The sequence below is a fragment of the Oncorhynchus gorbuscha genome, unplaced genomic scaffold (genome assembly GCF_021184085.1).
Source record: "Oncorhynchus gorbuscha isolate QuinsamMale2020 ecotype Even-year unplaced genomic scaffold, OgorEven_v1.0 Un_scaffold_4601, whole genome shotgun sequence".
NCBI lineage: Eukaryota > Metazoa > Chordata > Actinopteri > Salmoniformes > Salmonidae > Oncorhynchus > Oncorhynchus gorbuscha.
Window position 1 is genome coordinate 20,001 of NW_025748586.1, and position 11,704 is coordinate 31,704.

Sequence of the window (11,704 nt, forward strand, 5' to 3'; positions counted from 1 at the left end):
TAGCAGGGTGAACAGGCAGTGGCTCGGGTGGTTGTTGTCCTTGATGATCCTTCTGGATGATAGCGGGGTGAACAGGCAGTGGCTCGGGTGGTTGTTGTCCTTGATGATCCTTCTGGATGATAGCGGGGTGAACAGGCAGTGGCTCGGGTGGTTGTTGTCCTTGATGATCCTTCTGGTTGATAGCGGGGTGAACAGGCAGTGGCTCGGGTGGTTGATGTCCTTGATGATCCTTTTATGGCCTTCCTGTAACATCGGGTGGTGTAGGTGTCCTGGAGGGGCAGGTAGTTTGCCCCCTGATTATGCGTTGGGGAGAACGCACCACCCTCTGGAGAGCCCTGTGGTTGCGGGCGGTGCAGTTGCCGTACCAGGCGGTGATACAGCCCAACTACACTACCCTGACTGATATTTCAGTTGTGTTTTCTTTTCGGAAACTTTCTTTCACATTGAAGTCATGGAGTCGGTCTACAGTACCTTTTTAGGTGTCATGTTATGGCAGAATGTAAAAGTGTTCAAGGGGTTGTGGACCTTCTACAGGCAGTTTATACTGTTTATATACAGTATATGTAATATATATTGTTATATATACAGTATATTTAATATATATTGTGTTATATACAGTATATGTAATATATATTGTGTTATATACAGTATATGTAATATATATTGTGTTATATACAGTATATGTAATATATATTGTGTTATATACAGTATATGTAATATATATTGTTATATTTACAGTATATGTAATATATATTGTGTTATATACAGTATATGTAATATATATTGTGTTATATACAGTATATTTAATATATATTGTGTTATATACAGTATGTGTAATATATATTGTGTTATATACAGTATATGTAATATATATTGTCTTATATACAGTATATGTAATATATATTGTGTTATATACAGTATATGTAATATATATTGTCTTATATACAGTATATGTAATATATATTGTGTTATATACAGTATATGTAATATATATTGTGTTATATTTACAGTATATGTAATATATATTGTGCTATATACAGTATATGTAATATATATTGTTATATACAGTATGTGTAATATATATTGTGCTATATACAGTATGTGTAATATATATTGTGTTATATACAGTATATGTAATATATATTGTGTTATATACAGTATATGTAATATATATTGTTATATTTACAGTATATGTAATATATATTGTGTTATATACAGTATATGTAATATATATTGTTATATTTACAGTATATGTAATATATATTGTGTTATATACAGTATATGTAATATATATTGTGTTATATACAGTATATGTAATATATATTGTGTTATATACATTATTAGTAATATATATTGTGTTATATACAGTATATGTAATATATATTGTGTTATATACAGTATATTTAATATATATTGTGTTATATACAGTATATGTAATATATATTGTTATATTTACAGTATATGTAATATATATTGTGTTATATACAGTATATGTAATATATATTGTTATATTTACAGTATATTTAATATATATTGTGTTATTTACAGTATATGTAATATATATTGTGTTATATACATTATTAGTAATATATATTGTTATATTTACAGTATATGTAATATATATTGTGTTATATACATTATTAGTAATATATATTGTGTTATATACAGTATATGTAATATATATTGTGTTATATACAGTATATGTAATATATATTGTGTTATATACAGTATATGTAATATATATTGTGTTATATACAGTATATGTAATATATATTGTGTTATATACAGTATATGTAATATATATTGTGTTATATACAGTATATGTAATATATATTGTTATATTTACAGTATATTTAATATATATTGTGTTATATACATTATTAGTAATATATATTGTTATATTTACAGTATATGTAATATATATTGTGTTATATACAGTATATGTAATATATATTGTGTTATATACAGTATATTTTATATATATTGTGTTATATACAGTATATGTAATATATATTGTGTTATATACAGTATATGTAATATATATTGTGCTATATACAGTATATGTAATATATATTGTGCTATATACAGTATATGTAATATATATTGTTATATTTACAGTATATGTAATATATATTGTGTTATATACAGTATATGTAATATATATTGTTATATTTACAGTATATGTAATATATATTGTGTTATATACAGTATATGTAATATATATTGTGTTATATACAGTATATGTAATATATATTGTGTTATATACATTATTAGTAATATATATTGTGTTATATACAGTATATGTAATATATATTGTGTTATATACAGTATATGTAATATATATTGTGTTATATACAGTATGTGTAATATATATTGTGCTATATACAGTATATGTAATATATATTGTTATATTTACAGTATATGTAATATATATTGTGTTATATACATTATTAGTAATATATATTGTTATATTTACAGTATATGTAATATATATTGTGCTATATACAGTATATGTAATATATATTGTGCTATATACAGTATATGTAATATATATTGTTATATTTGCTATACAGTATATGTAATATATATTGTTATATTTACAGTATATGTAATATATTGTGTTATATACATTATTAGTAATATATATTGTTATATTTACAGTATATGTAATATATATTGGGTTATATACAGTATATGTAATATATATTGTGTTATATACAGTATATGTAATATATATTGTGTTATATACAGTATATGTAATATATATTGTGTTATATACAGTATGTGTAATATATATTGTGCTATATACAGTATGTGTAATATATATTGTGTTATATACAGTATATGTAATATATATTGTGTTATATACAGTATATGTAATATATATTGTTATATTTACAGTATATGTAATATATATTGTGTTATATACAGTATATGTAATATATATTGTGTTATATACATTATTAGTAATATATATTGTTATATTTACAGTATATTTAATATATATTGTGTTATATACATTATTAGTAATATATATTGTTATATTTACAGTATATGTAATATATATTGTGTTATATACAGTATATGTAATATATATTGTGTTATATACAGTATGTGTAATATATATTGTGCTATATACAGTATGTGTAATATATATTGTGTTATATACATTATTAGTAATATATATTGTTATATTTACAGTATATTTAATATATATTGTGTTATATACAGTATATGTAATATATATTGTGTTATATACAGTATATGTAATATATATTGTTATATTTACAGTATATGTAATATATATTGTGTTATATACATTATTAGTAATATATATTGTGTTATATACATTATTAGTAATATATATTGTTATATTTACAGTATATTTAATATATATTGTGTTATATACATTATTAGTAATATATATTGTTATATTTACAGTATATGTAATATATATTGTGTTATATACAGTATATGTAATATATATTGTTATATACAGTATATGTAATATATATTGTGTTATATACAGTATATGTAATATATATTGTTATATTTACAGTATATTTAATATATATTGTGCTATATACAGTATATGTAATATATATTGTGTTATATTTACAGTATATGTAATATATATTGTGTTATATTTACAGTATATGTAATATATATTATGTTATATATATAGTATTTGTAATATATATTGTGTTATATACAGTTTATATAATATATATTGTGTTATATATAGTATATGTAATATATATTGTGTTATATACAGTTTATATAATATATATGGTGCTATATATTCCAGGACTGCCTGGTGTACCTGTTGAACAGAGAGCAGCACACTGTGGGTCAGGAGACCCCGTCAGCCCGTCCAAACATCTGCCTGTCCTCTCCTGACATCCTGCCACTCCACTGTCGCCTCCACCGGGTCCCTGCCCCCCGTCACCATGGCAGCACCCCCAACAACAACAACCCCTCAGCAGCCGCCGCCGCCGTCACCGGGGACGACCGCTCCTGCGTTGCCGTGGAGCCCATCCCCCACGCGACGGTCCTGGTCAACTTCTCCCGGTGCGAGCAATCCACCCAGCTCCGCCATGGCGACCTCCTGTCGTTCGGAGCCCACTACATCTTCCTGTATAAGGACCCAACGGGTGCCAAACCACTCCCCGCCCAGACGCTGGCACGCCTCCGAACCCTGGGGCAGCTGTACGAGGCTGGGGGAGGGGGGGTGGAGACGGAGGGTGGGACGGAGGGGGGAGGGACCTGTAAGGCGTGTGGCTCTTTGTTAAAGGACAGGGGGGCGTTGTCCTCCCAAACCGGCCCCCCCGCCAGGCGCAGTTTCAAACCGCACCTGGTGAAACCCCAAGGCGGGGGGGCGGGGGGGACAGGCGTCGTAACGACGATCTTGGCGGGACAGAACCAGAAGAGACGCCTACAGCTGGACTTTGAGCAGGTAAATAAAGGTTGTTGTAGATCAGTGAATGTATTTATCCTGTGATGTCACTGTGATGTCACTGTGATGTCACTGTGATGTCACCAGGAATAGTTTTGCCCCAATGTTTATTCAGTCGAGTTTAACCGAACTGAATCAAACTGACCTGAATCGTTTCATTCCGATCAGGCCCACGAGGACGCCCTGGTGAGCAGGATCATGTCTCTGATCGAGCCGGGCGGAGACGACCACAAGTTAGCCCCTGCCTACCTGCTGTGTCTCTGCATACAGCACTCTGCTTCTGCCTTCCCACCAGGCTGCTTCGGCAAATTGCTGCTGAAGATAGTACGATGCATACAGACCGTCTCCTGGGTGAGAGGGAGGGGCCTAGACTGGGAGGGAGGGGTTTGGAAGGGGTAGCAGAGGGAGAGGGAGGGGTTTGGAAGGGGTTGGAGAGGTTTAGGTGGAGAGGGAGGGGTTTAGAAGGGGTAGGAGGGGCCTAGATGGAGAGGGAGGGGTTTGGAAGGAGTTGGAGGGGCAAGTCAGTTATGACTCTGGAGTCGGTAAAAACGAATCGTGACTCTGGAGTCGGTAAAAACAAATCATGACTCTGGAGTTGGTAAAACGAATCATGACTCTGGAGTCGGTGAAAATGAATCATGACTCTGGAGTCGGTAAAAACGAATCATGACTCTGTAGTCGGTAAAAACGAATCATGACTCTGGAGTCGGTAAAAACGAATCATGACTCTGGAGTCGGTGAAAACGAATCATGACTCTGGAGTCTGTAAAAACGAATCATGACTCTGGAGTCTGTAAAAACGAATAATGACTCTGGAGTCGGTAAAAACGAATCATGACTCTGGAGTCGGTGAAAACGAATCATGACTCTGGAGTCGGTAAAAACGAATCATGACTCTGGAGTTGGTAAAACGAATCATGACTCTGGAGTCGGTTAAAAGAGTCTAAAAGCTCTAGTCGTTGACGAAGTGCACATCACTAATAATAAGGCCTTTGTTTTATGGTTTAAGATCATTATTCTGGTTGACTTGCTGAGGGGAATTGATCAGATTACAGGATCTGAATGGTTTCAACTCTTAACTGTTGCTGAACTTGTGGTGTAACTTCAACTTCTTATAAACACGAGGGGTTAGGATTCAGGGGTTAGACAGAGTAGGGGTTAGGATTCAGGTGTTAGACAGAGTAGAGTAGGGGTTAGGATTCAGGGGTTAGACAGAGTAGAGTAGAGTAGAGTAGAGGTTGGGGTTCAGGGGTTAGACAGAGAGAGGGTTAGGGTTCAGGGGTTAGACAGAGAGAGGGTTAGGGTTCAGGGTTAGACAGAGAGAGGGTTAGGGTTCAGGGGTTAGACAGAGAGAGGGTTAGGGTTCAGGGGTTAGACAGAGAGAGGGTTAGGGTTCAGGGGTTAGACAGAGAGAGGGTGTGTTATAGTCACCTACAGTGTTAGTGAGCTAGCAGCTAGCAGCAGCCTTCTCTCCTGTGTTATAGTCACCTACAGTGTTAGTGAGCTAACAGCTAGCAGCAGCCTTCTCTCCTGTGTTATAGTCACCTACAGTGTTAGTCAGCTAGCAGCAGCCTTCTCTCCTGTGTTATAGTCACCTACAGTGTTAGTGAGCTAGCAGCTAGCAGCAGCCTTCTCTCCTGTGTTATAGTCACCTACAGTGTTGGTGAGCTAACAGCTAGCAGCAGCCTTCTCTCCTGTGTTATAGTCACCTACAGTGTTAGTGAGCTAGCAGCAGCCTTCTCTCCTGTGTTATAGTCACCTACAGTGTTAGTGAGCTAGCAGCTAGCAGCAGCCTTCTCTCCTGTGTTATAGTCACCTACAGTGTTAGTGAGCTAGCAGCTAGCAGCAGCCTTCTCTCCTGTGTTATAGTCACCTACAGTGTTAGTTAGCTAGCAGCAGCCTTCTCTCCTGTGTTATAGTCACCTACAGTGTTAGTGAGCTAGCAGCAGCCTTCTCTCCCGTGTTATAGTCACCTACAGTGTTAGTGAGCTAACAGCTAGCAGCAGCCTTCTCTCCTGTGTTATAGTCACCTACAGTGTTAGTGAGCTAACAGCTAGCAGCAGCCTTCTCTCCTGTGTTATAGTCACCTACAGTGTTAGTGAGCTAACAGCTAGCAGCAGCCTTCTCTCCTGTGTTATAGTCACCTACAGTGTTAGTGAGCTAACAGCTAGCAGCAGCCTTCTCTCCTGTGTTATAGTCACCTACAGTGTTAGTGAGCTAACAGCTAGCAGCAGCCTTCTCTCCTGTGTTATAGTCACCTACAGTGTTAGTGAGCTAGCAGCAGCCTTCTCTCCTGTGTTATAGGAAGCTGATTAATTATGCAGATCTCATCGAGAGGTCAGAGAAAACAGAACAAACAATCAATGTCAATTTAAAATGTCTTCCTTCCGAACACCTTTAATGAGGCTTTTTGGTAAAAACTCAACTCGCTGTGTTTGGGGGACAAAGAATGCTGAGTTGCATCCAAAGAACACCATACCTACTGTGAAGCATGGGGGTGGAAACATCATGCTTTGGGGCTGTTTTTCTGCCACGTGCGGAAACAGAGGGTTAAATACACAACATGTAATGATGGAATTGAAACCAGGTGTGATGGAAGACAAGACAAAACAAATGGAAAATGAAAGGTGGATCGATGATAGCTAGAAGACCGTGTGTGTGTGTGTGAGTGTGTTTATGTGTGTGTGTGTGTGTGTGTGTGTGTGTGTGTGTGTGTGTGTGTGTGTGTGTGTGTGTGTGTGTGTGTGTGTGTGTGTGTGTGTGTGTGTGTGTGTGTGTGTGTGTGTGTGTGTGTGTGTGTGTGTGTGTGTGTGTGTGTGTGTGTGTGTGTGTAAGACAGACCTAGTTAGAGAGAGACTTTTCTTTTTCATAGAGAGAGAGAGAATGTAAGACCCACCTGTTAAATCTTTGATGAGCTTCTAATTGCAGCGTGTTTCAGGAGAAGACAAAGGAATTGGCACAGAAGCAAGCTCAGCAGTGAGTATCATATTCCGCCTTGTAGCACTGTGTGTGTGTGTGTGTGTGTGTGTGTGTGTGTGTGTGTGTGTGTGTGTGTGTGTGTGTGTGTGTGTGTGTGTGTGTGTGTGTGTGTGTGTGTGTGTGTGTGTGTGTGTGTGTGTGTGTGTGTGTGTGTGTGTGTGTGTGTGTGTGTGTGTGTGTGTGTGTGTGTGCGTGACCCCTCATTCTCCTCTCAATTGAATTCAATTCAAGGGGCTTTATTGGAAGTTGGGAAACATGTTTTCAAAGCAAGTGGAACGAATAATAAACACAAGTGAATATAAACAATAAAAATTTACAGTAAACATCACAACCATTTCAAAACAATAAAGACATTACTAATGTCATATTATACATATATATATTATATATATATTATATATATATATATATACAGTGTTGTACAAATAGTTAAAGTACACAAGGGAAAATAAATCAACATAAATATGGGTTGTATTTGCAGTGGTGTTTGTTCTTCACTGGTTGCCCTTTTCTCGTGGCAACAGGTCACAAATCTTGTTGCTGTGATGGGACACTGTGGTATTTCACCCAGTAGATATGGGAGTTTATCAAAATTGGGTTTGTTTTCAAATTCTTTGTGGATCTGTGTAATCTGAGGGAAATATGTGTCTCTAATATGGTCATTCCTCAATAGCAAAGCTATGCTCTCTCTCTCTCCTCTCTTTCCTCTCACTCTCCCCTCTCTCCTTTCTCCCCTCCTGTCTCTTTCCTCCCCTGTCTCTATCTCCTCTCTCTCTCCTCTACTGTATCTCTCTCTCTCCTTTCTCCCCTCCTCTCTCTCTCCTCTCCTGTCTCTCTCTCCCTCTCTCTCCTCTCCTGTCTCTCTCCTGTCTCTCTCCCCTCTCTCCCTTCTCCCCACTCTCTCTCTCCTCTCCTGTCTCTCTCCTCTCTCTCTCTCCTCTCCTGTCTCTCTCTCCTCTCTCTCTCCTCTCTCTCTCCTCTCTCTTTCTCTCTCTCTCCTCTCCTGTCTCCTCTCTCTCTCTCTCTCCTCTCTCTCTCCTCTCTCCAGTCAGGACCCGGCCTCCCTGTCTCTCTTGTCCATCAGTGATCTGATCCCAGACCTGCAGGTCGTATTCTTCTGGATGTCCAACAGTATAGAGATCCTGTACTTCATCCAACAGAAGGCCCCAGCATACACACAGGGCATAGAGACGCTCGACTCTAAAGGTACACACTCACAAGGAGAGTCTTCTGGGATGTCTAGGTTCAGCAGCCATTATTCATTGTGACATAGAATGTACTAGTCTCTCTGTCTCTCTCACACCTCTCTCTTTCTCTCTCTCTCTCTCTCTCTCTCTCTCTCTCTCTCTCTCTCTCTCTCTCTCTCTCTCTCTCTCTCTCTCTCTCTCACCTCTCTCTCTCTCTCTCTCTCTCTCTCTCTCTCTCTCTCTCTCTCTCTCTCTCTCTCTCTCTCTCTCTCTCTCTCTCTCTCTCGCCTCGCTCACTCTCTCCTCTCTCTCTCTCTCTCTCTCTCTCTCTCTCTCTCTCTCTCTCTCTCTCTCTCTCTCTCTCTCTCTCTCTCTCTCTCTCTCTCGCTCTCTCTCTCTCTCTCTCCTCTCTCTCTCTCTCTGTCTCTCTCTCTCTCTCTCTCTCTCTCTCTCTCTCTCTCTCTCTCTCTTCTTTCTCTCTCTCTCTCTCTCTCTCTCTCTCTCTCTCTCTCTCTCTCTCTCTCTCTCTCTCTCTCTCTCTCGCCCTCGCTCTCTCTCTCTCTCTCTCCTCGCTCTCTCTCTCTCTCTCTCCTCTCTCTCTCTCTGTCTCTCTCTCTCCTCTCTCTCTCTCTCTCTCTCTCTCTCTCTCTCTCTCTCTCTCTCTCTCTCTCTCTCTCGCTCACTCTCTCTCTCTCTCTCTCTCTCTCTCTCTCTCTCTCTCTCTCTCTCGCCTCGCTCACTCTCTCCTCTCTCTCTCTCTCTGTCTCTCTCTCTCTCTCTCTCTCTCTCTCTCTCGCTCTCTCCTCTCTCTCTCTCTCTCTCTCTCTCTCTCTCTCTCTCTCTCTCTCTCTCTCTCTCTCTCTCTCTCTCTCTCGCCTCGCTCTCTCTCTCTCCTCTCTCTCTCTCTCCTCTCTCTCTCTCTCTCTCTTTCTCTCTCTCTCTCTCTCCTCTCTCTCTCTCTCTCTCTCTCTCTCTCTCTCTCTCTCTCTCTCTCTCTCTCTCTCTGTCTCTCTCTCTCTCTCTCTCTCTCTCTCTCTCGCTCACTCTCTCTCCTCGCTCACCCTCTCCTTCTCTCTCACCCTCTGTCTCTCTCTCTCTCTCTCTCTCTCTGTCTCTCTCTCCTTCTCTCTCTCACCTCTCTCTCTCTCTCGCCTCGCTCATCACCTCGCTCACTCTCTCCTTCTCTCTCTCCTTCTCTCTCTCACCTCTCTCTCTCTCTCCTATCTCTCTCTCCTCTCTCTCTCATTCTCTCCTTCTCTTTTTCTTTCTCTTCTCATCAGTTTTTCATTGTCAGAAAGTTCTGGAAACTCTCCTTGGGTACATTACATGAACTGTGTGTATGTCTGTGACACAAAATCTCAATTTAATTAAATTTAAATTCAAGCTGCAACGCAGCAAAATGTGGTTATAAGTCAAGGAGTTTGAATACTTTCCAAAGGCACTATATATTTTATATTGTTTATACATATCTTTATATTCAGGTTCCAAGGAGTCGTTGCTATCGGCGACCATCTCAGCCAATGAGGAGGCTATGACCATCCTGGAGGAAGTGATCATGTACACCTTCCAGCAATGTGTCTACTACATCACCAAGGTAACTGTTACTCTGTATATTTTACATCACTATGGTAACTGTTACTCTGCATACTAAATCACCAAGGTAACAGTTACCTTGGTGATTAGAGGTCATGTCTGTCTACCTCACCACTGAGGATAGAGGTCATGTCTGTCTACCTCACCACTGAGGATAGAGGTCATGTCTGTCTACCTCACCACTGAGGATAGAGGTCATGTCTGTCTACCTCACCACTGAGGATAGAGGTCATGTCTGTCTACCTCACCACTGAGGATAGAGGTCATGTCTGTCTACCTCTCCACTGAGGATAGAGGTCATGTCTGTCTAGGTCTGTTGGTAGCTAATGTGTGTGTCGCTAACGTCTGTGTGTCGCTAACATGTGTGTATTGCTAACGTGTGTGTGTCGCTAACATGTGTGTATTGCTAACGTGTGTGTGTCGCTAACATGTGTGTATCGCTAACATGTGTGTGTCGCTAACATGTGTGTATCGCTAACATGTGTGTGTCGCTAACATGTGTGTATTGCTAACGTGTGTCCGTAGCTAACTTGTGTGTGTGTCTCCGTGTGTGTGTCTCCGTGTGTGCGTGTGTGTGTCTGTGTTCCAGTCCCTGTACGTAGTACTTCCTGGTCTACTGGACTGTAACCCGTTCCCGGTGGACAGCTCTGAACCCTGCTGGAGAGGAGGTACAGGCTTTCCTGAGCCCGTTCGCAGGGTCCTGCAGGTACCACACACACATGGACAGACACACACACACACATAGACAGACACACACACACACACACACACGGACAGACACACACACACACACACACACACACACACACACACACACACATGGACAGACACACACATTATTCCTGCATGGAATATATTTGGCATGATACATTTTTACGTTTCTGTCACTTTGTTGTGTGTGTGTGTGTGTGTGTGTGTGTGTGTGTGTGTGTGTGTGTGTGTGTGTGTGTGTGTGTGTGTGTGTGTGTGTGTGTGTGTGTGTCTGTCCATGTGTGTGTGTGTTGTGTGTGTGTGTGTGTGTGTGTGTGTGTGTGTGTGTGTGTGTGTGTGTGTGTGTGTGTGTGTGTGTGTGTGTGTGTGTGTGTGTGTGTGTGTGTGTGTCTGTCTGTCCCTCCAGGTGCTCCAGTGCAGTCAGGAGCTACTCCAGGGGTACCAGGTCCACCCAGAGGTCCAGGCCCAGATGTTCTCCTACCTCTTCTTCTTCTCCAACGTATCTTCTTCAACCAGCTCATGGACAAGGGTGAGACACACACACACACACACACACACACACACACACACACACACACACACACACACACACACACACACACACACACACACACACACACACACACACACACACACACACACACACACACACACACACACACACACACACGCGGACACACACACACACACACACACACACACACACACACACACACACACACACACACACACACACACACACACACACACACACACACACACACACACACACACACAC

The 11,704-nt window shown here is 39.7% G+C and overlaps 1 pseudogene; it reads left to right on the plus strand.

Annotated features, from left to right (window-relative positions):
• LOC124028657 overlaps positions 1-11,455 on the plus strand; it is a 24,672-nt pseudogene extending 13,217 nt beyond the window's left edge.
• Positions 11,456-11,704: the final 249 nt, after the last annotated feature.